The 25,187-nt window shown below is 35.4% G+C and overlaps 1 protein-coding gene and 1 long non-coding RNA gene across 2 annotated transcripts in view; one reads left to right on the plus strand and one right to left on the minus strand.

The window, feature by feature from the left end:
• LOC115456011 (plastin-2) overlaps window positions 1–25,187 on the plus strand; it is a 56,926-nt gene that overhangs the window by 6,842 nt on the left and 24,897 nt on the right. The gene's annotated exons all lie outside the window — the stretch shown is intronic.
• LOC119189497 lies at window positions 13,714–14,786 on the minus strand. Its single transcript, XR_005112445.1, has 3 exons — window positions 14,443–14,786; window positions 14,112–14,268; window positions 13,714–13,818 (listed from the first exon to the last, which is right to left on the minus strand). It is a non-coding gene; the product is annotated as an uncharacterized LOC119189497 (long non-coding RNA).

Below are 25,187 nucleotides of genomic sequence, written 5' to 3' on the forward strand. Positions count from 1 at the left end.
TCAGTTCGAAATGTGACTAATTGACTCAGGGTCTGTTTAAAGGTGAACCAGCCTACCGTTATACTCATGGAATCTTTTGGTCTAATGAGATTCTCGAAAGTTGACGTATCGGTCGTAATAAGTAATAACTCACTCGTCTGATTCAGATGTGATAAATTGTCTTGACATTTTTATGTAAATGTTATTCATCACGCATTTGACGTTGGTATTTGAGTATACTACAAAAAATGAAGTTGGTTGGTTAATAGAGAAATTCGTCATTTAATTATAACTAATTAATTGCTTTTTTATTTGGTCTAATTTTAAACTTTTATGTTTTAAGTGGTCAGACCTTTGCTTTTTATTAACTTGATTACATTGATGGATTTTTTGTTCGTCTCGAGTCTGATGCTAATCGAATGTTTTTCTGTAGATTGTTTCTATAGTTGATTGAAGTTACATAAATGTGATTTCAGGTCACATTATTGTGTTTTTTGCACGGAGCTCCGGCTAGAATAGGTTGCAAGTTGGATTCCTGCAGCGGAGCTAATGTTACACAATTTGCTAATATCCGGGTCTTCATTTAAAGAAGATTCTAACTGTTTTTTACATTAATCATGTATAGAAAATTCTAATGGGATATTGAAGCTTTATTCAATTTTTAATGTATTTTTTTTATGGTTTCAATACTAGACTTGCAAATGTTTTTCTCAGGAAATCTTGCAATCTCTTCTATTTATCTTTTTAATGATTAAGTGCTGTACTTTTATTTTCTTCTTTGTTTACAATAACAATTGCAACTTTTTAATTGTATCGATAATTAAATGTTATTTATTTGTTAAGTTATAAGCGTCGTCGTAGGTCGATGCGACGACCTTGGGCCAAGAATGTGGTTCCCCGCGTGTGCTGGTATTGGACCTAATGCTGAAGGGCTTTAGGCACATAATAGATTGCAGGAGTAAAGAATCTACGTGTTTATCTCACCGAAGGCTTTGTCCTCAGCCACACAAAGACTGCGTTTTACTTCGAAGATGTATATATACTAGTAAATATTGCGGATTGTGTCTAGGTTTTTGGTTTGATATAACGCTTTATTAAGATTACAGTGATTGATTGGAATAAATCAATAGTTAGTGTACACGAAACTGTTAAAAAATAAGAACAAGAACTTAAAATATTATGATGTTTCTTTATCGTAATTTTCATCAGTGTACCATCCCTCCGTTCTATGATATATGCTCAGGCAGACATGTTCCCGATAATGCCTGCCAAGTCCCAATAGTCTTTTAATTTTTTGTAACAAAATTTTATCAACGACAATTCCTCCCTTACTAAGACCAACCTATCTGAACGTATCTAAAAGTTTCATACTAACTTCATCATAATCTATAGTGAAATCATTTAGTTTTATAGCCTACAATGACTAATTCAATACAATGAAAGACCGTATTGATTTTCTATTAACATTCATAATGATCTCCATAAACAGCCTCTGGCGTCCTACACGAAGATAGTCAAACAGCCTTAGCATCAATAAGAACAGTTATTAATCTTACAATGCATTAGTATGCTAAGTATATACAGCGACATTCACGAAAGTCAATAAAAAATCCGCCAAAGAAAACCTTGCCAGTAACCGGAGTAACTTGATCCCCCTATCTACGTACTTATTGATCGGATCGCGAGGGTGTTTGCGAGAGAATGACCTCTCTGAGGCCATGTTACGCTGGTCGGTACAGATTTAAATGGCAATGACCGAGAACCCAAGTCGAGTAAATGTTCGAAACACTAACGTTATTTCTTTACTTTCTTGTTGGGTTGCCTTTGTTTGGAATTGGACTGGAGTTGGACTAGGAATATGACGTAATCATAAAACCTTTGTGAAAGCAGCTAAAAATGTTTTTGGAGCATATTTCATATTTTTACTCTCTGCATTAAAGTTGGAATTCCTTCCGAACCTCGAATAGGGTAAAGTTAAATTACAAATTATTCTTTGCAGATTTGTTTCTTATATCGTGAAATTCAATTGCTCTAAGAGCACTTTTACTATAATTTATCCAATGTTTTAATATATCGGAATTGGCGTAATATTGCTCTGTCATTATGAGTATCGTTCCGAAATTGAATCATCGAAATTAAAGAGTTACACAAGCATGTGAAATTTAATCATATTTCTTAAATATTGTTTGTAAACTTGCAATTAATTCAAATGGGTGCATTAACCCAAAAACCGTATTTCCATACATGAATATGAATATGCTGCCGGTCAGCGTTAACTAACAATAAGCTTTGTTATTACATTTTATTTGATGACATGATGTATCAATTTTTATTTTTCGGACTAAGTAGTTCGTTAAAACTTAAAAATTAGACAGTAGATAATATTACTTTCATCATCAATAGCCTTTTGGTAGCTCTTGGCCTTTTTAAAGTCTCAACTCTTTACTATTTCTTCCCTAAAAGGTTTGTAAAAGACCTGTTAAACCTGTGACAGTGAGCTCTGTGCCATTGAATTCCTACTGTTTTATATTTTGTCCCTAATCCTTCCTTTGCTAATCATTTGCCCTCATTTGGAGTTACTTACCATGTTTCTTACATCCCTAAACAGTAAAACTGATCGAAAACACCAAAGAAAGTAAACCGATGCGCAGTTTCTATCGTCTATAATAAATAATACCTAGAGTAATATGATAATGCTGGCTTCCAGTAGCATTGCAAGGCTGGGTGTTTTGTTTCGCTCGCGTGTCTCCGTCGGTTCTTATCTTTATGAAAAAACAGAGAATATGTTGCAAAGCATGTCGTTTGTTAACGTTTACGTATGCGTTTAGGGTTGGAATGTTCTATTACGCCATGTTTGTCTTTCTTAAATCAGAAATCTGTTCTATTATTATAAAGCTGAAGATCGTTTTTTGTTTGTTTAATTTCTCTTCTCTGGAATTACTGTTCCTATTCTTGATTTAAATTCTGTTCTAATATTATAAAGCTGAAGATTGTTTTTTGTTTGTTTAAGTACTCTTCTCTAGAATTACTGTTATGATTCTTGAAATTCTAGCAATAATAGGAAGTTACTATCCCTGCGGGCTATTAAGAATTTTGTCCCGATAATAGTCTTTCCATTACATCCCAGACGATGTAATTACCTTGCAGGTCGTCGTTTCTTTAGCCATTTTCATAATTTTATAAGAAAATACTGTTTTAGTTCTAATCCTACTATCGCAACAATAGACGATAATAGTAAATGCATACCTTTACATACCACCAACCTGCAATTTCGCATTTAACATCGTAAACCACTACCATGACTATGCAAATTGGTATTTCATTTCTCGACTTTCTCTCCTATTCCGTGGTTGCAAAACAAAATGAATCATTACATGTTTGTCAAACAATCTGGACACGTCCGTGCGGTTTTAAGCTGTAACCATGGTCGTAAATACGGTGTTTACAAATAAACTCGTGATTCATTTGCCAGTTTCCGGGATTGATGACGTAAATAAGTTCTTATTTAACTTGATTGAATGAATGTTCTTTACTAAGAAATAGCACTATTAGAATATAATTAAATTGCGTCTTGGTTTGTTGGTATTTTTATGTGAGTTATATTGAATGAGCTGTTCTGAGAATTGAGTGACGAGTTCATGGAAGAACACGCAGATGATGTGTTTGTTATTGTTCAAGCAAATAATCATGTAATATTTTTTCCTATTTTAAATAAAAAAGGGAGAAATCATCTCGATATTCAAAATTAACTTGCCTACTAGTACTGTGAGCAAACTTTATGCAGTCCTGTTCGCAGAGCAGTGCATTAAACTGTTTAATAGTAAAGTTCTTGGTCGTGTTGTTAATAAAAGCAAACGTGACGCTTACCATCAGGAACCCAAGGCCTGTAGAAAAGATGCCTTTCTACAACCCGTAACACTAATAGTAGTAGTAGTATATTATATGTCACTCACTAGTGGCGTAGCGTAGTTTGGGCGGCACTTTTAGGAGGATGGAAAAATGCTTTAAATAAAACCTTGGAAAATTTTCAACCTTTGTCGCATATACCGTAGCTTTATGTAGTGTAACGCTTGATGTTTGGTTGAAATTGACCCTTTTTTGCTCTCTCCCATTGCCTAGGGGCGGCAAATTTTGGTTCTGCCCCATGAAGACTCATACAGTTTATTGTTTCCCATTAGAGTTAAAGATTGTAAAAGACATGTTGTCTACGATAGCTGCTTCCTCCTCGTCCAATCATAGTAAAGTATAGAAACATCGCGACCAAGTCATCGTTCCTGATGAACAATAGAACCCTAGCAATAAAAAGAATCATGGTCGTAGTTATTTGCATGTTATTAACTCAATGTCTGTCGATAGATCGAAGCGTATTGTATTAAGAACATGCAAATGGTACTACGGACATGGCATCTATGATAATTATATTGTTCTCGTATACATTGTTATACTTTATAATTTTGAATTATGCAAAGGTTTGCATCGTACAGCCATAAAATTTGCAATCACGGTTAAATGGAACGTGACACTTGGCAATTGTTTTATATAGTATTCTATATTTGTTTTGATTAATCGAAGTAGAAGGACACACTTAATACTGTCGAATGTAGACATTATTAAGTTAGAATTTTGTCTAGGTAATTTATATTTTTATGAAGCTATAAATTGAGGCGGCATAATTTTTGATTGACATACTTAGACTGCCATGAGTTTACCCTCAGAAAATGCAGGATAGTAACTTAATAATACAAAATTTCTATATTATACTATTTATTCTATTGTTCGAGAATGATTACGGTTTATGCACACGACCCTACAAATTCACAACGTGTATCAAACGCTACTAAAAAACGCAGTACACGCGATACAGTCGACGACTGCCTTTATTCATGTACTACACGCTGAAGACGCAAATACAGCGAAAACGGGCATCATCAATTCGTTTAGAATACCACATGTGCATACACCTTTACATCAATTTATTCAAAATCTCGAATGGTTTAATTTGGTCTCACATCAGGCATACTAATGACTCCAATCATGTGGTCGTAAAAACTGACATTTCTATTGAGAGCGTTTGTCGCCGGCGCAAAGCAATTGCGTTGACGATTAATTGGCGGTTTGACGCGCACGCGTCTCGAGTGATGAGATTTCAGTCCATTAGAATGGCTAATGGACTAAGACCGATTTTCGAGGTATCGCGCGTATACATTGACTTGGTAAATTTCAACTCGAGAATCGTGACTACTTTAAGTATCAACGTAGGCAATCTAAATAGTATGCTGTCGGCTTCTGCTTCTGCGGCTAGGGTTTTATTAAAAAAATATTTTAAAAGCCTGAAAAGTGAGTAAAACAATGAAAGCGGATCTATGGATTGTCATAGAAATATGATGGAGCTCCTTGATTTTTTTTTCTGCCGTTTTTGTCACGGATTTCTTCCTCGTATTCTACCGACTAACTTGAAAAAATATTAATCATAAACTCCAGACCCAAATCTTACGTTTTTGACGCGCTTTAACTAAGTTACTTCGCTCGTTCTATGTCTTCTTTCACTGTATAATGGAAAACAGTTGCGATGCCGTTCGTTATAATCTCAACAAATATATTATTGTAAATTATTCCAATATTTGAACTATGTATTTAGTCAGACAAACACGATGCTTAATCGGGGTCGTTCATTCTAAATATAATTACAATAGTTACGTACGCGTAACCGCTAACCGCACACGCTTAATTAACATCGCATATTGGATATGTTCATTCCGTCGCTAAAACGAGTACACTGACATTCGTTCTGCATAAACATTTGTTGACAAAATTCGCCGAATGTGTACCGCGCGTTTTGCGGTCAATGTTTTGCTAAGTAATGCGTTAAATTGCAAGAATATAAAAAGGTTATTTTTTTTAAGGTTGCCTGATGTTGGTTAAAGTTTGTCCCCCTTTTAATCAGTGTTTGTGGATAATCTTATTATGCTGGTCTATAGCGGTTTGGGGAATTGCAATTACCATTTCTCTTGGTTGCAAGGAAGATGTGCTTGAGATCCGGAAGAGCGATTGACATTCAACTTCAGTTAAGAAGGAAATTTGATTCAAGATTTGCTTCTAATTTTAAGAGCGATCAATACCGTTACTGCTCAGCATGAAGCAAAAAAATCAACCTAAATACGAAACTAAAAAGACCAATAACTATTTCAAATAAAACTGACCGTAGACGGCTAGCTTGTCTAGACTTAAACAATACGGAACGAACGTATTTAAATTACTAACCCACATTCATGGGTTCCACAAATATGAGTCACATAATATCGTAACAATATTGAACCAAAACCGCCGCGCAACCGGTTTTAAACAGGGCAGTTGACTCAACGGGAGGGGTCTGACAGACCGCTATGCATAGGGCGATTAGCATGGAAAGGGTTAAAAATCAATAGTGTGCAAGGACAACAGTGTGTAAATGAGCAACAAGGCAGACGCCGAGTGGCCTCTCGGGCCGTTGAAAGGGTTAACAATGGATTTAAAAAAAAGACTCGGTTTAGTGCTTTATTAGGCTTTATAGTAAAGAGTATAAGGATGTGCAATGTTTTTAATTTTGTGAAGAATGCCTTTTTTACGTTGGCCTTATATTTTTTTAGCTTAATCATTATAGTATTACGTAAGACCTTGATTTTGATGGCTAGGTTACCTTACAATAAAATATGGGTTCCATAATAATAGTACTGTTTACCTTCTAAGAATACATGCGTGATTACATTTACATGTAAATGATTGATGTTCAACAATAAATCGTGGAAACCAATGTCAACAGCATCGCTCGTAACTTTGAAGTACCAGGCTCGCATAAGCCTCTTGGAGTCGTACACATCACGCACACAAACGTGTGCATTGTTATGAAAACCAATATTTCACAGACGCACACATACAAAACAGCTTCGGCAGAGGTCAACACACGATGACTCATCCGCAAAGGTGAAAGAAATGCTCAGTGATGAGAGATGAATGAGAAATGTTCGCTCGTAAATTCGTAATGTCTGCAGCATACTAAACTTGGGATAACTGTTTGCACTTTGTGCGAAATTGCACTCGCGGTTTTAATTTTTATTTATTTATTTGGACAAGCAACGAAATGTACACCATATATATTAGTTACATCAAACAATAAGTAATTTTGCAAGACAACAAAACTTGTGACTTTTTTGGCTTTGTTAGCAACTGGTAATTTGGTAGATGAACCTACTTATATTATTAACAAAATATACAACAGTTTTGCCTGAAGTGTAACAAGTTCACCATTTTTTTTGCCTTAAAATAAAACCTAGAATTTCCAATAAACAATGCCAGTCCATGAGACATTTATATCGAAATATTTTTTTACTTACATGAATGTATATGCATTAAAAATACAGTTTGCAACAAAACTTTCGGTCCCAGAACGCCCTGACTCAAAAATAAAAGCAATATACGTTCTAAACCAAAACCCGTGGCTTTCTTTAACTGGCTCATTGCTACCCCATGAACACAGTCCTGGTGTATTCTTAATGCAGAGTGCTAACAGCAATCTTATCTACAATGCAAGGCACTAAATACATGCTAAATGGTCCGAAAACATGTTTAGTTTTATGGGCATTGGGCGGCTGCAGTCGCATGCACGTGCTAAAACCATTCCATTGTGCAACACGGAAACCACGACTTGAACATAACTCGATTTTCGTTTTATAAGCCGACAGCCGCCCTAACTAAGCATTGTTAGCAAATAAATTTAGCATAATAGTTGTTCTTTTCCTATTTTTGGTATAGAATGCTTTGTTGAACAGATGTCATTCATTTAAATTGTCTATCCAATCCAATCCTCAGAACAATGACAAGCAATTGTTTTAAAATCCAATCCAATTCATTTTGTTTTGCTGTATCGTTTATACGACAATTCTGCCAATGACGAGTCCGAAAGGTGTAACTAAAATATGTGGAACTTTTTGAGAGTATTAAATAGGTATTAAGTTTACAATATATTCAGTTTGACAGTGATGAGTTTGTTGCCAGCTTTCTACATCGACCGATGAGACATCAATCAATATCTGTAAGAATCTGACAGACCAAGGCGCAGCAACCTTTCACTTTTGAGGATAAGTCGATCCTAGTAAAGGAGATCGTCATCTCATTAACTATTCGTAAATTCTAGTAAACGATGCGTAATATAGCAAATATTTACAAGGCAAGGCGGTACAAATTCCAAGAATGCACACGTTTCTATGGTGTGCCGTCACTGCGGAAACGGTGCGCGTGCGCAGCTCAAGTTAGGCTCACAAATAGCCCGATAACTGATTTAGAAACTTTGTTTGGTTTTGTTATTGCGTTTTAAGCCCTGGAAGTGAGTAACGGTAATGAATGCATTCGCTTCTGGCGAATTTTAATTAAGTCTTTGTTGTGTTGATTGCACAAAAGATTGTGTTTAATATTACCAGGTAAAAAAAATACGAGTTCCTTTCATAAAGATTGTCAGTTGAAGTAGCAGCAAGATACGTCGCAAATAAAACTTTTGTGCTACAAACTAACTAAATACAAATGCCGTACGAATACGCCGGACAAGCGTTCAAAATTTGGTAAGTCCTATTTTATCCCGGCTTACGAGGTAGCAATTTTGCGTGTAATTAATTTCTCAAAGATCAATTATAAAAATTGAAAATGTATGCTTAAATTTTTCAATCACATATTTTTTTATTTCGATGGACTGTACTTTGCAATTATTTAGCACCGCGATGCGGCATACTTACTTGTAAACTACTAATGACGTAGGGCAATTCCTATAACGTGCGTCAACATTTTTAGTGATTCACTTTATGTAAAAACCTTTATAGACATATTCATAATTAAAAATGTTGGCAGGTTAACAAAGACTGTAAAAAAAAATATATAAAAATTATAGTTCGATTTTCGAACAGTTATATTATCGCTCGTCAAAACAAAAATGGCCACGGATGTCACACTATCGGAAACACTTCCCATTCGAGTGAGTTCGTTGCTTTTACAAATGGTCTGCGATGTTTAACAGCCGAGTTGCGAGATAAAACGTCTGATAACGAGAAACAATGAGTGTTTTTGAAACGACTGAGTGTCCTCGTATACTCGACATTGTCACTGGACAGGTGTAAGGAGTTTTATGGTGTTTCTTATCATAACTCTGGTGGTTATGTTTACTCACCAGATAAGTAGAACAGTTTACTAATACTTGGAATGAGAAGTAAAAAAAAACCAGTCTTACACGGCAAGGTTCAGATATTGTACCAGAACAAAGAGGACGCTATGAATGGGAAAAAGTTTCCAATATTTTGGTTTCCTCTCACATCGATCGGTTCTGTAGTAAGTTGTGTTTTATATCATGTCTGGTCTGGTAATTTGCATCTTCCGATCCTTTAAAAACTGCGTCATCTTATTTCAAAATGGATACCGCATTTCACAACTAAGTACAAGTTCTGTCTGGTGCGACATGCTAGCTTCGCTCTCTCGACACGCGCATTATTAAATTTCTAACCTAACCTAACCTAACCTAACCTTGTCATTTGCACTGTCAGTTCAAGACACTTTTTTGAGGCAATTTAATACTTTCTTTCTGCGATTGTAAAATAAGTTATAAAGTCATTGAAATAGGAGTGTTAGGGACGACATTTAGCCTTTCTGCCATTCTGCTTAAAATGCAAGTATAATCAATGATGCAATGCTAATATTCTCTCGTCACGTTATGGCTGCGGTATTAACCGTCTTTGTCGCTTTCATGGCACAATTGTAGTCACGTGGGGGTATCATGTACCGTGTTAAATAAAAATGATCTCTTGACACGTCGGCGTATCGTATGTCTGTAATACTACAAGGGTTTCGATTACTCGGTGTGCATTTATATGCGATTTCTTTTTGCAAGATGTCGCTTCTAAGGTGTAAACACTGTTAAGACCCTGCCCCGATCAAATGACCTTGAGCATTGAAGCACCTTAATAACACATGTAAGGGATCTTGGTTGTAGTCGTTTTGGGAAATATTGTGACATATATTTTTGTTTTAAAACTAGAAGTCATAGAAGTTAAGATTGTTCAGTAAATATAACAATTGACAATATTTCCTATCTGTTAGAGTATACGTCCTACGTATGCCTGTTCACATTATTTTCAATCATATTTGTATAATAACATAAGATATTTTGATATAGCGATGAATAAATTTTCCAAATCAAATCGAACATATTCCCAGTATATTTTTCTACGTAAGAATTTTTATGTCACCCTTATGGCTTCTTAAACGTCTCAACGTCTGGCATTTTGGCAATAACCGGGACAGGGGTACACGTTCATGTATTTTCCTCTTGGTTTATTTATTGTGTAATAAAATGACTAGACATGTCGTTGCTTTCGAAATTCTGGCCTGGTTTTGTACAAAAAAGTGTGAATAAATAAATACATATATCAAATAACTATAAGTCCTTCGTATAAACCACGAATAAATACCATGAAAATAAACTAACTGCCGATATTTTGTAACATAGAGCAAAATATTCTATTATTATTTATTGCGATGTGAATCAGATTTGTCGCCGAATTTAAAATATATTCTGTTAATTTTTATTAGTCATTATAGCACTGGTTAAAAATCTTGTGCAACGAGCGTTTGTAATTGTAGTTATAATAATGAATAAATAAGGAAAATTGTTTTTTCCTTTCCTAGATACATCATCAATACCAGAAACACGTATTACAACTCAAAAAGGGATAAATTCTTGTTTTTTTTATACCTAGCGCCCTAACTACCTGCTGCCGTACGCACACTTGAAAATTTCACATGCGACATAAAACTGAATGTCATGACGTTATTTATGAGCGTTCGTATTTTACTGGCGATGTTTATGTTCTGTTTTTATGTTAAATATTTACTGGTTGATATTGGAATGGTTTTTTTTCGTGTGTATGTGGTAACGTACTAGAATGTGAATCCATTCTAGTGGAATTTTCCTCACGACGGCTAGTCATAATGGACATTAGCCAGGTGTACAGGAGATATTATAGTACACAAGTGTGTGCACTCTCTGTTCCTTCACATGAAGTTCACTGCTGAACATAAGGCTTTTCTTAAGTGTTCCAGGCAGACATACCTAATATATTGTGGAACCTTCTTTTTACAATAATAAACATAATATTTGCAATAAATACAGAATATAATTTTAGACATTTTTCACTAGCAAGCAGAGATAATATAAGAAAAGTCGTGGCCTGGCCATAGCTCTCTTCTGCCAGACTGCTTGCGCAGCCAAATATTTCCGGGAACGCCCGATGTGACCGGCAAAGGTAGCGACGCGTAACAATAAATAATAAATGTATAAGAAAAAGCTCGCGTTGGTAATAAAACAATGCATAATATATTTCGTTGTTATGGCATGAAGAGTAAATTTTTTTAATTTTGCTAGCATGATGCAATAATTTACAGCCAATGCATTTCTCAACAATATTGTATTCTGTTGTTGAATGAGAAAAATTCCCCGTTTGCGGTCCATTACTCATGTACGATTGTTTCCTTTTATGGTATTAAAGCCTTTGTTTGTAATTATTGTATCAATTTTTACATCCTGTAGGCGGTGACGCGGTTTTGATAAAATCACTGACTATTGACTGTCTGTTACTGACACTGACTCTTTTTATTGATGTATGAATCTTATTTTTAACCGATTTCAAAAAAAGGAGTAGGTTCTCAATTCGACTGCATTTTTTTTATGTTTGTTACCTCAGAACTTTTAATAAGTATGCAAAATCGATCGTGTCTAGAATCAGTAGAATTGTTTCGAATATGAGGTGATGCCCTCTATGAAGGCTGGGCGATAATAAGAAGGCGCTTTCTCCGCGAAACAAAAAAAAGGTGATAGGCAGGGAGATACCTTTGAATCTTTGTTATCGTATCTTAAGCTCAAGACATTTCTAGATTTGATTTTTTAGAATTCTGCAGAAGTTGTTGGTGTGTCTTTAATAATAGGAAAATTAATTTAGTTTTGGTGAACTCCAGAAATCTATTTTAAACTTTTTATATATCACTCCAATTTGTGATCGATGCCACAAACATTTTCAAACATGTTGCAGTAGGGATTTGACTTTTTTTTACCGGTAAAATCAAATTCGCTGCAACAAAGCTTTACATTACTGCCGTGTTAAGCGCAAAAACAGTATGTCAGGGAAACCTTATTTCGAGGTAATCGAAGTTTTGTAAATATAGTTTTGTATGTAAAACTTAGATAGAGAAACTCTTTTAGGGTTTTTTTAACAAGTTCTAAACACGATACCGTTATTTAATTAAGTTCATAAGATGGGTATTTCTTTAAGCTATCTGACGACGTAAAAATCAAGATTTTTTTTTTTGAGATACCGCCTTTGTTCTTAATACGGAAGAATAGGTCTCTTATTGTTTATTTAGATAATCCGTTTGGCATATACACTGAATTGTAAGTAATGAGTTTCAGTATACGGGGAGCCCGCTATCGAACTGCTATCACTGGTTTGATAATGACGTTATCGTATCGTTATGTAACTACAATGTGATAATAAAATGTATTAGCTGTCGAATGTCAGCTATTTGATAATGAGTTTGGTTGATGGTGGTTAAATTGTCGCACTTGTGCCTATGGAGTCTGAGTACAGCCCCATTTTTTTTTTATTTAATCGACTTTAAAAAAAAGGTGGTTACCAATTCGACGTGTATTTTTTTATGTTTGTTACCTCAGAATGTTGTCATTTATTAAACGATTTCGAAAAATCTGTCTTTATTCAAACGAATTATACTTCCAGTTACTTCAGAAGATCTACTTCGAAAAACGAACACCGAAACGTCGCTCCGAAACGAAGAAACGACGAAGTTCGGATTTAACCGTACTACCAAATTACTTCGTATCCGTCATAGCTCCTTTCGGAACCATAAACAAACGTTCGAATGAAAATATTGTGTCGGATTAGAGATGCATATCTTCAAAAACCGTAAATTTTTACCTATTATAATATTCTTGTGAAAAAAACATATAAATTGGATGTCTAATTAGGTTTTCTGTAATATAACTATTATTTCATAACTGTAAATATTTATTAGATACAAAATAACAAATATATTTGCTGATTTTGCAATCTACGGTCTTATTGCATTGTGTTTTAATCTGTGGAATATTATAATTTTTGACAATTGATGGACATTGACAAGTTGACTGGCGAAAATCACAACAAATTGGAATTGAAATTTACAAGTAAAATTTATTTGTTGTATGGGTAAGTTTATTAATAAAATGTTATTTATTCGCTTTAAACAAATATCTTTTCAATTGCAAAGGCAGTTATTGTGTAATAACAAGTAAATTCCTTGATTTGATCTATTAAAGAAATCATTAGTTTTGCCCATCGATATACACAATGGTTTTTAGGGTAAAATTTATTGAATCTTTCTGAAAATTTTATTATTTTTCATCCCAGTAGGAATAAGAACCCATATAAGTATTTATGTATGTGTTAGAATGTTTACAATAAACAATTAACATTTTTCTTATGATTCCACCTAACAGTTTCAAGGAGAGTACGACGCCGAGTGCGCCCAGCGACACAAGCGGATCTCTAATCGGGTCCTTCGCATTGACTGATCTGAAAAAAAAAAGAAGTACTGGAGGGGATTCTAAGAGAGTTAAAAGAAATGAATAAAAAATTTAAAAAGCAAATATAAAAATGATTGTATTAATGTTTTATTTTCCGATAACATAATATATTTGGTAGTTAATCTTCCATGCGTGATGCAGTGTTGGTTATGGCAGCTCTAGCGAGTTAGTAGTTGTTTAATTATTTGATTCTGAAACAAGAAAACATATTATGTTTAAAGTCTAACAAATTCAAAGTCATAGGCACTTTGTACAAAGGATGGCATAAAATTCATAAGTTTTCTAATGGTTATATGGGTGCAGGCAATGCACCTACATACATTTGCCTGGAATTACATATTTATGAAAAAATGAGAAATTATTAATGGCTTGTTTAAACTAAGTAAATGAAGTGTTTAAATTAAATTTATTTTAAATTAAAGGCTAATGCTATGTGGATGATACTTAGATACTTTCTAAGAATGATTAATATCTATTAACTCACTGTTCTTTAATAAGAGTCCTTTCTTGTCGGTTTTGTGGAAATTTTATAAATTTAGTCAATATATGAGGCTGACTCAGACACTTGCCTGAGGCACTCAGAGACTGTTTGCTGGGCCATGGACCCATCTATACTTAGTTCCACAGCTCCCTAACAACTCCTGGAATAAAAATGTAGCGCAGTCAAAATATGAAATTGACAAATATTATATACATTTTAGTACAATGCATCAAAAAACAAAAACAAGATCATTTAGACGTTAAGAATACTACATATACTAATAGCAGCTAGGTTCTTGAGAAAGGTAGAAAGTAATATTTCTTCTGTAGCATACCTTAGTGGTAGTATCAATTCCCCGTATATGTTCTTTGGAGGAATTAGTGGAACTATATCCTCGCAGATGGTTTCAAAAAGGGGTGGCAAAGTCCTATAAGTTCTTACAAATTCCATGTTACGAAGGTTTTACGCAGTTAGAGACGCTTCCAACTTCGCCCAGCACTTTCCTATCGCAACAATTCTTCACACAGGAGTTATTGAGCAATTTTAAAACCTCTGAAGTACCAAACGAAAATCAAACGAAAGGATTAGAGCTTTCGTAAAATTGACGCTAAGATCCGAACGCAGAAACGAAGTATTTTATGTCAAATGTGTTTTCATAGTGCGGTCGACGAAAGTAAAAATGTCATAAGTGTCAAAATCCGATTACGGATCCGTCTTCGAATCCGTCATCGGATCCGTAACACTTCGTAGTACCAAAATGTACGATCCGTCATCCGAAACAACGGATTTCGTTTTTCGAAGTAGACTCTCAGTAGTTTGTTTTTTCAACCAAAATAACCGTTTTTAACTGAAGTCGCCGATTCCAAAATTGGTAACCAGTATATACCCGTTATGTTAAATTATTGTTTTAATTTTCGTGTTTTTTTTAATACTGTAAATGCAAAAATATGTTAATTATTTTTTCTTCTTTGTGCTTTAGTGCAGAGGATAGATCGGCCTGAATTTTGAATAGATATGGGTATAGTTATATGACCAAGAGAGGTATACACAAATAACAAACAATACCTATAGTTGTATATGTATATACCTATGCTTGTATTTCGAAATAAGAATCACGAAAGAGCAGCGAATTCAATCTAGTGACGAATGATTGACATTGATCCCAGTATAACCCATACTTTAAACTCCAAATAACGTTTTGAATGAATATCGTGACATCGCCAGACACCTCGTAATAATAAAATAAAACCGTAACGTTGGCATAACTTTTTTAAGTAATATTCACGTGCGCACGCGATCCAAATTAATCGCAAATTATTAGAACCAACCACCATTCAGCCATGTAATGGCTGTTATTATGATAACGGAGGTCAAGGTAATCTGGATCATTATAGAAATTGGCGCAAAGATTAACATATTTGTCAACACAGTTACTAATTTACGACCCGCTTAGGAGAATGTCAAGCAGGAATCTCAGAGACTATCGAAGAAAGCCACTAAAAGTTCTGCCTTAAAATAAATAAACCTCTTTGTTATGTTAACGACTTTCTTAATTCAAATCCACGCGTGTTCTAAATTCAAATTTTACTTAGCGTAAACTTTTCAGTGTAGCTTCCCGACATCGATCTGCGAGTGTCTAGCGAATGTTTGAGTTTAGTCTAGAATATAAAATTGTTTAAGCGTTGCATCTCCGCAGGGACGTTGGCCGAGTTTTTTATCGATCTCGGCGAGTGTTCGAAGAGTTTCCACAGTGTCCTCTCGCTTCTACAATAATACCGCTGGAGCCGGCTTCGGGACCACAAATTTGTGGTTACAAACCCGACGCAAATTAAATTTTGCCAGCACTTTGCCTCTTCGCCGCACCATAAAATATTGAACGGGTTTCCGGTCCATGTGTTTCCAGTTTTATTTAATATCGAGCGACTGACGATTTTGAAAGAAATTATGGGCTTTCTAGACTATCCTTATGTTTTATTTTATATAATATTTTTTAGGTTATATTAGGTGCAGACTAATATCATAGGAATACTTCCAGTAAATTTTCTATTTGGTTTTCGACAAATAGTCGAGCGGGTGTGGAATGAACAGCTGAGTTAGGAATCTGAGAGCACGTACCACTGAATTCCCTGTTACGAGTGTATTCATCATTATAATTAGGTGAAGGAATGACTTTTCCATCTTTCCTGAGTGTTCTGCATATGAATGTAACAAAATGTGATAGCGTCCCGCGTTATTAACATCTCGTAAAGTAAGGCCGTATCTAAAAAGAGAACAATTTAAATGGCTGATATGTATATTTGTTTTAAACAGGTGTAAGGCCAAATTAACATCAAAATTACCTTTTTTCGCGAACAAGAAACTTCTTATCGCTACCATAACTTGGAGGGTGAGTGGAACGGTAATTTTGGTTTTACCGATCTTACGGCCCAATGTCAACACTTGGGAGTATAGCATTATGCAAGCGAGCATTGGACTTAGTCCTTAACCCCTGTATACCCACACCGGCATACCAACCAAAACCCGCGATAGTCTTCGGGAATACGGGAATAGAAAAACCTTGCCCTTATTTAAACTATGTTGAAAGCCAGTAATGAATGACGTAATGAATATGGAAAAAAACAAAATAATTGCGACCATTTTAGCCAAGCGGAAGCTGCAACTGTACGCCATAATTGGACGTTTTTAATCTAGATCAAGAGTCAAGACGTGCTGGTATGTTGGTAGCACGCATTGTTTTGTGTTTACGTTGAAGAATTTCAAGTTGGATCCGACGCTACATTTATTTATTTATTTATTTATTTATACATATAACACCATAACAGTTTTACCCAATGCAATGTTATACAAATTTAATTTTAACAATCTACTTCAACACATCTATGAGCCATTTCAGTGAATTCTGACAGGTTACATATAAATATATCCAAGTTCTGAGATATAGTATTAAGCAATCGTATGGCCCGTGACAAGGGCGCAAACCTTAGAATATTTGTTCGCGGTGTTTGAAGGCGGAACAGTGGTAGGTGGCGCCGAGTGCTGACGCGGCCGTTCGGAACGCACAGCTGTAGCGCGGAGAGCACCTCCGGCAGGTGTACCCACCCGCGCCACACTTTAAACATTAATTTGACAAGCCCAACATCCCTCCTCACTTCCAGCTTGCAGTAACCAACCATACCTATCACAAACAGGCTGGGGTACATCAAAGGATAATAAGGGTACACACCATATTGCTTATTATATAGAAAGCGAGTGAATTTATATTGTATTTTTTCCACCATGAGTGTATATTTTGTTTCATGAGGATTCCATATTATAGCGTTAGTTTCGAGCTGACTTCGAACTAACGCATTAAATAGAACATGGACATGTGTTATATCATATGTTTACTAGAAATGGCGTGGGTCTCTAGGCTGAAAAACTTAATCAAATGTAGAATAGTGTGTTGTTTTATAAATAATCAAGAAATTTACTACGATAAATTTCTTTAAAGCCAGTATTAATAGCTGCATCTCAATTTCGCTCCGAAATGCGATCTCAGCTGAGACGCTATCACATTAAAGTCAGTATCTTAAGATTGCCGCTATTTAACATAAATATATATCACATAACGTCAAATGATATCATAAATCACAGTATGATAGATTTTGACAGCTAAGTTTTGTTTATTATCAACGCCGACCCAGCTGACAACAGGCGCTCAGACGACAGCTCAAGTTTAATTTATTAAACAGTTCAATACTAAATGTCTACTTAAGATCCTACTTAAAAATTAGATTCGTTGATTAACACAGCCCGCAGATTTTGACTTTATGCTATATAATATAGAGTCTATATCTCAATTTCTCACATACTATGAGATATAAGATCCAAGAAATGTTTCTGCACTAGTTATGTTTCTGTCTAAGTCTTCAGAGATAAGGCGTGGCATTATTCATGTACTATTTGGAATATAATATTATCATGCATAATATTGTCTCTGACACTTATTTTTTATGGCATATTATCGATATGGGTTTTTTTATGAGTTTATCGATAACTATAACATTATGAAGTCTTTGTTGAAAGATGTAGTCAATTTGAAGTTAGGTTTTTCGTTCATTTTTTTCCACCTACTTAAGTACTAAGTATTCAAACTTTATTGGATTATGTTTGAAGTTCATTAGTTGTTATCTTGTAAATAATATTGTACTGTATGTATCATGAAAAAAAAACGTTTCGTCAACATTATGACCCCGAAATTTCCTAATCTAAATACCATAACATAAACCGACGCGACGTGTATAAAAGCTTCGTGTGAACTCCACACTACGATCTCCATTCACAGCCGCACCGCTAGCTTCTCATGGTCTATTTCTCAATGGTTACCATTGTTTGTTAATAACTACGACCTGACCTATGACGTGCGACAGATCTCGATCTAAACTGGTAACAAGTGAATTTTTGTTATATTTACATGTTGTAGACATGCTTGATCGAGATAAGTTCCGGCTCGAAGGACCATTTTTTAGAGTATGCTTGGTAATCGGTTGTGCAGTAAAATCCATACTCTTTTATATACGGGCAAGACAAAGGGACCCCACTACACCTGATGGTAAGTGAAGTGGGGTCCAATAGAATGTTGACTAACGAGCGATGATTACCCCTCGGCAGTCGACACAATTATGTTGGCTTGTTGGAAACACAAATATATACATATAATACAAATCATTTGTGCTATACAAAGTCGAAATACAGCGAAATATATTTTCTAGCAGCTAGGTAGCTTTTAGATTTTAATTACTATGATTCAATTGCTATAAAAATTATAATAGTATGGTGCAATTTTCAATCTCAAGTATTGAATAATTAAAGAGATTCATGTAATTCAAAACAGCGACCAAGGTGCCCTTCCTACAATTCAGTTAAGTAATTTATTATTAATATAAATACTTTTAAAGATGTCACTGATTAATTATTGCTTTTCAAGAAAGTCATTATCTCGACTTTCCAGAACTATCTTTCATTACTTGTCCTCATTTATTATTTATTGCGGTACATGGAGGAGTTTTCTGAGGGTAGTTGGCATCAATCCAATATACACGCGTGAAGCCCTCGACTTCTATCAGGTGTGGTGATGTCAAGGGTGGAACTGGCACGGTGCCACCACTCTGTCCGCAAATTTATATAACCCCGGGCAGTAATATGAAATTAATTATTCCCATAAATTAATAGGTTTATAATTTTAAAAAAAGTAGTAGATTCATAAGAAAATGTGTAAAGCCCAGTAATGGCGTGTTTATAATCTAGTAAGACTGTGGTTGACTGCCTCGGTGGCGTAGTTGTAAGTGTACACGGTACAAGTACGACTGCCGCGCTGAGGTCCTGGGTTCGAATCCCGGGTCGGGCCAAAAATAATTGTGACTGGGTTTTTCCATCTTAAAAAAAATTACTCAGTCGCAGCTCGGAGTCAGGAAGTTGGCGGTGTGATACCACCGTGCCTCGGAAAGCACGTAAAGCCGTTTGTCCTGCGCCTGATCTCTCTCTCGTCATATCGGATTGCTGTCTCACCGAACTATGAGAGTGAAGGAACAGAGAGTGCACCTGTGTATTGCGCATACACTTGTGCACTATAATATCTCCTGCGTACCTGGCTGATCTCCGTTGAGATTGGCCGCCGTGGCCGAAATTCGGCTAGGAGGGATTCATAATCTAGTAAAAAGGTGTTCTATAGTGGCGAAGGGGCCCTATAACCTGATTCCTGGCGGCTTCACTATATGTAGAATTTCTGTAGAATCTATCAGAACGATTTGCAGACCACATTGCATATTAGTACCTATTGTGTGGAGTTCCCTTTCGGAAAACGTCAGCTTTCGCCACTAGTGTACTGATTTTAGCCACGAAATTTAATGCTTATTAACGACAAGTAGCCACTGTTGATACAATTATCTCCTCCCTATATTTCTATTTGATTAATTTCGTTGCGGGATAATGACATATTAGTTTTCCCTGAGACTCGCCGAGCTTCACTGCTCGGTGTCACAAAATGCGTGCCACTGCTGATCCTGGCTTACAGGAGTTGTAGTGGTGGGTGTGAGGGCGGGAAAGTCTGTCGATACAATTATTTAAAACACCATCTAATTATAAACATATGAACTTAATAACCAATGAGTCATGACACGCAGTTTGAATTGTAATTACGTTAATGGCTTCGCTGTTTACGACTCTTAAAGGTGTTATCTTTTACCCTGAAAGGGATTACAGTTAAGTAAAGGAACAACTTATATAACAGAGTTTTGCTTACGGCTTATAGTCATAAACAAAAATCGGCTTTAAGTGCGTATACTATAAGCTGCAAATTACATAAATCAGTTTATCTAATACCAAACATATCCCGGGGAATCCAAACATTCGCAGGATGTTTTTCCTAGCCGCTATTAATTTATCGTCCATAATATAAGGAGGTAATGGGCTTTGAGGTCGCCAGTTCCTCTCGATTATGCTCTACTTACGGCCGTCTTTGATTTGATGAATAACTGTTTGCTGTTTCGCTGTTTAGATCATCTTTGTGTGGAGGGAATGATGGGTTTCAGGTGCTGATTTTTTGAGATGTGAGAGCAAATATGTGTGAAGTAGGCATTAAATTTGTCTATTGTATAGAAAAGTAAAAAAAAAATCGTTTATACTTTTCTTTTATAATTATTGGACTTATTAGTCTAGATTTCTATAGAAGGAATGAAATATGGATGGATAATGTAAGATTTTATGATGGATTTATGATTCTATGAACTTTCAATGAATGCATCACACTTTCATCCCCGAAAGGTTAAGCAGAGGCGCAACACATTGCATACATCTCCAAACGAATCCATGCTAATATTATACAGCTGAAGAGTTTATTTGTATGAACGCGCTAATCTCTGGAACTACTAAACCGATTTCGATATTTTTTTCCCTAAGAGGATGCTACATTACTCCTAAGTGCTATAGGCTATTTTTATCACGTTAAAACTTTCACGCTGTAGAAACCCAGCAAAATATATTTATATATATTGTAAGTTTATTACAGGTCTATCGCCATATCGGAAAATGCATTATTTCAAATACAATATTCTAAAATTCCATACATTACTTACCATTCCGACACGACGCAATGCAGGTGCCATTGTTTTTTATGACCGCTGTGCCACCTCGTGCCAGTGGTGAATCCTCTGTCATTTTATTTGGCTCGCTGCCATACGAAATGTACGTTTTAATGCAGTTTTGAACAGTATTACTTTTATAACTTCTGGGGTTAACTTTAGCGGCTCTTAGTGGCTTTTGAGGCTTGAAAATGTTTAAGACTTGCCACTTTATTCATAAAAGTTATTTATCTAAGGACGGAGCATTGTTGTGATAACTAGTCTGTTTCTCAGTGCTGACGGCATGGCAGCCTTCGTAGTGCGTAGACATAGGGCCGTTGTGATTGGCTAATATTGAGATACAACTCGAATCTAGTTGGCTGTCAGATAAACAAAGCTGAATAAACAGCAAATGTCAGATAAACAAAGCTGAGAAACAGACTTGTTATTAAAGCAATGCTCCGTCCTTAGATAAATAACGTTTATGAATAAAGGGGGTTAATGTTTATGGTATACCAGAAGGAATATAAGAAGCTAGTGGCAAAGGGTCCATATAACCCAATTCTAGTCGGCTTCCCTCCTGATTCTAACCGGCTTCCCTTTATGTAGCATTTCTGTAGAATTTAATCATCATTAAACCAATTTGCAGATCGAATCTATGCATAACAGTACCTATTATATTTTTTGAGACTTTCCCGCCCTCACACCCACCACTACAACTCCTGTAAGCCAGGATCAGCAGCGGCACGCGTTTTATGACACCGAGCGGTGAAGCTCGGCGAGTCTCAGGGAAAACTAATTTGTCATTATCCCGCAACGAAATTAATCAAATAGAAAGATAGGGAGGAGTTGGAAATGTTAATTGTCCACTCTCTCCAGTACCTATATATTATGTCGCGTTCCCTTTTGGAAATTTTCAACTTTCACCACTGATGCTTATGGTATAACAGACGGAATATAAGAAGCTAGATCTAATCTTAATGACCCAGTGATAGGAATGGAGATTAGACAGCGCGAATTTATTATCATAATGCAGAGAAGACTGTATCTCTGGGATGCGAAAGGATCTAAATTTCCCGCTTTGAATATTTGAGTCATACTAAAACAATGCCGGGTGGCTTACTAATATTAGGTTACGATTACAACGCTGAAGCTTTGTGAGGGAAGTTGCGGTTTTCTACTTAGTATTAGGTCAAATCTGGAATTTTTGCCCGATATGGCAATACGATCGCCTCCTGTAACATCATGGGAAGGAATACACGCTACGGAAAGTGGGTTCATCAGTTGCGCTTCTGCCTACACCTTCGAGGATAACAGGCGTGAGTGTATGTATTAAAACAGTCAAAGCCAGTTTTTTTTCTTCCACGTCCTTTTACTTTTACATTTACGGTTACTATTACTACTATGTCCCCTTGTAGATTGGCGTTGAGAATCATGTGTATTTATTCAATTTGTGTTCATCTCGCCCTTCGTTCGCTTCTCCCAATAACCTCACTTAAGATCATTTAGCCAAATCGAAGTGATTCAATACATTCGTAACCGTCTGCAAAGGTCAACGGTCTAATCGTGCAAGCGTTGGTTTCGGGGTTCGTTGACCCCGCGGTACTTATTAATATACCTTCAAAAATGAATGTAATGAGGTCTTTCGGTAACGCTTTTATATTATCGAATTTAATAATAATTTGCGAATCGTTAATTTCTTTACACGTGTTTTTTATAACGTATTTGAAGCGTGGTTTGACACTAGTTGTCGTTCACGGTTTCGTCTGTTTGATAGAATTTATCTTGAATGATGTCCCACTGTATTTACTTGCTAAAAATTTGCACATATATATAATGATTTCTTATGTTTACGCGAATTTTAGACATTGGAATAAAACTATTTTTCGGATTTTATCGCGGTTTTTATATTATAGTCTCCTATTTCGAAGACTTTGCAGTCTTCGAGGTCACGGGGCGGACATGTGCATATGCAAGTAAGAATTGGGAATACGCAGATGATAAAAAAAATATCTAATTAGAAATATTGATTTCGTATATTACTGTATACTATGTCCAAGCGAATGCCTCGGTGGCCTAGTTGTTATAATACGACAGCAGTGCTGAGGTCTCGGGTTTGACCCCTGAACGAGCAACGTCATATTAGGTTTATACTCCGTATCAGCCCGCAGTTTTAGATTATTGCGATAGGTTAACACCCTATTACATCATGGGACGAAATACACAAGGCGAAAAATGGGTGCAGTTTTGCGCCTCTTAGGGGATATAAGGCGTGTATATTCATGTGGTCAGTATATTTTAAAGTGATATTATGCGAGTATAGTTAAATATTTGCAATGTAACAAACAGTATTACTAACGGATTTGCTGTTAAATATTTACATGGTACAAATACGTCATTATGGTCTAACAGGAAATTATAGTAATGCTATTCTTTAAACCTACTGAACTATTAATATACAAGCTGACGCCTATACCATAGTCACCTAAGCATACATATATGTTAATAATTAGGAAACAAGGAAAATTATTCTATATTTTTCGTGATATCATGGTCTTTTCATAGACTACTTCCATCACATCACTAAATTGTTCAAAAGCCAGTCTTTTAATACGACCGTAGTATAGAACTCTAGCAACGTATTTGGGTAATTTCTTTAGCCGTTATAAGTTTTATAATTAAACAGTAAGTTGTTCAAACGCCAGTCTTAAAACGACCGTATTGTGAAACTCCAGCAATTTATTTCAGCAAATCCTTTAGCGGTTGTAAGTTATATAAGCAGAAGTGTAAGTGGTTCAAACGCCAGTCTTTAAAACGACCGTATTATGAAACTTCAAATTGTCGAAATCGTTGCATATGATCAGAGTCCCTGGAAAGAGATGAGGGTTCGTATAACAGTTGAAATGTTAATTACCCTTATATGAACAGTTAGTAAAGGAACATACAATAGGGGACCGGACTCATTTTTGTTCTTTATTATTATCAAATATTTACGTTATATAAATTATAACACAGAAAGAATTATTTAAATCCGGTAAAAAATCAACAAGTTATGAGTCTTTTAATTTCGGTAGAAGGGGTAAGTAACAAGAAACAGAAAAGAGGCGCAATACCCACGTGTGACGTCATCGGGCATTACGACGCGTGCGAAAGAAAGAGATGAAGCGATATCCCCACTTCGCGCCCACTTCGGCACATAGTAATATTTGAAATATGAATTACTGGCTCATTTTTTAACCAATTTTAATGCAGTTTTCGTAGGAGGGTTTCTTTTTCGTATTATCAACCATTACATATAGAATAATGTACAAAATCAAACACAGGCCGGTCCCCTATTCTTTGGTCCAAAATGTATCGTGTTTGCTAAGCCAGCGGTGTGTAAAGCGTGTTTAAATATTATTTTATTATTTATAACTATGACATGTTAAAGTATTTCGATTATTAATTAATTTGACGCCTATGTGTTTCAAATATTTATTAATTAGTTTTTTTTTATTTATTCAACACGTACATAAAATTTACCCATAATCTTGTTTCTACGGAGAATAGTAAACTTTATAATCGTTATAAATTAGATACAGTATATTAAAAATATAGGATTATCCTTATTTTCATGATTTCGATTAGATTGTTTACCCGGAATTGATAATGTTGGTATCGTATAAGGAATTCGCCATCACGAATGAAACTATTACGACATAAGTTTGATATCGGATAATCATTAATGATATGTCCATATTGGACACTAACGATGGATGTTTTAAAAGTAAATTCATAACTGCTTAAAGGATTTGGATGAAATTTAAAGTCTATTTTTACCCCCGAAAAAAACATAAGACTTTTATTCACATTATTTGAACCCAGGTCCTCCTCACCCACAACCCCTTTTCGCCACTACACCATAGGCTATACCATTTATTTAAAACTGAGTAGCATAATATTCGCTTCCAAAAAAAATAATGAAATTTTTATTAATATCATT

This window comes from Manduca sexta, chromosome 3 (genome assembly GCF_014839805.1).
Source record: "Manduca sexta isolate Smith_Timp_Sample1 chromosome 3, JHU_Msex_v1.0, whole genome shotgun sequence".
In the NCBI taxonomy this organism is placed as follows: Eukaryota; Metazoa; Arthropoda; class Insecta; order Lepidoptera; family Sphingidae; genus Manduca; species Manduca sexta.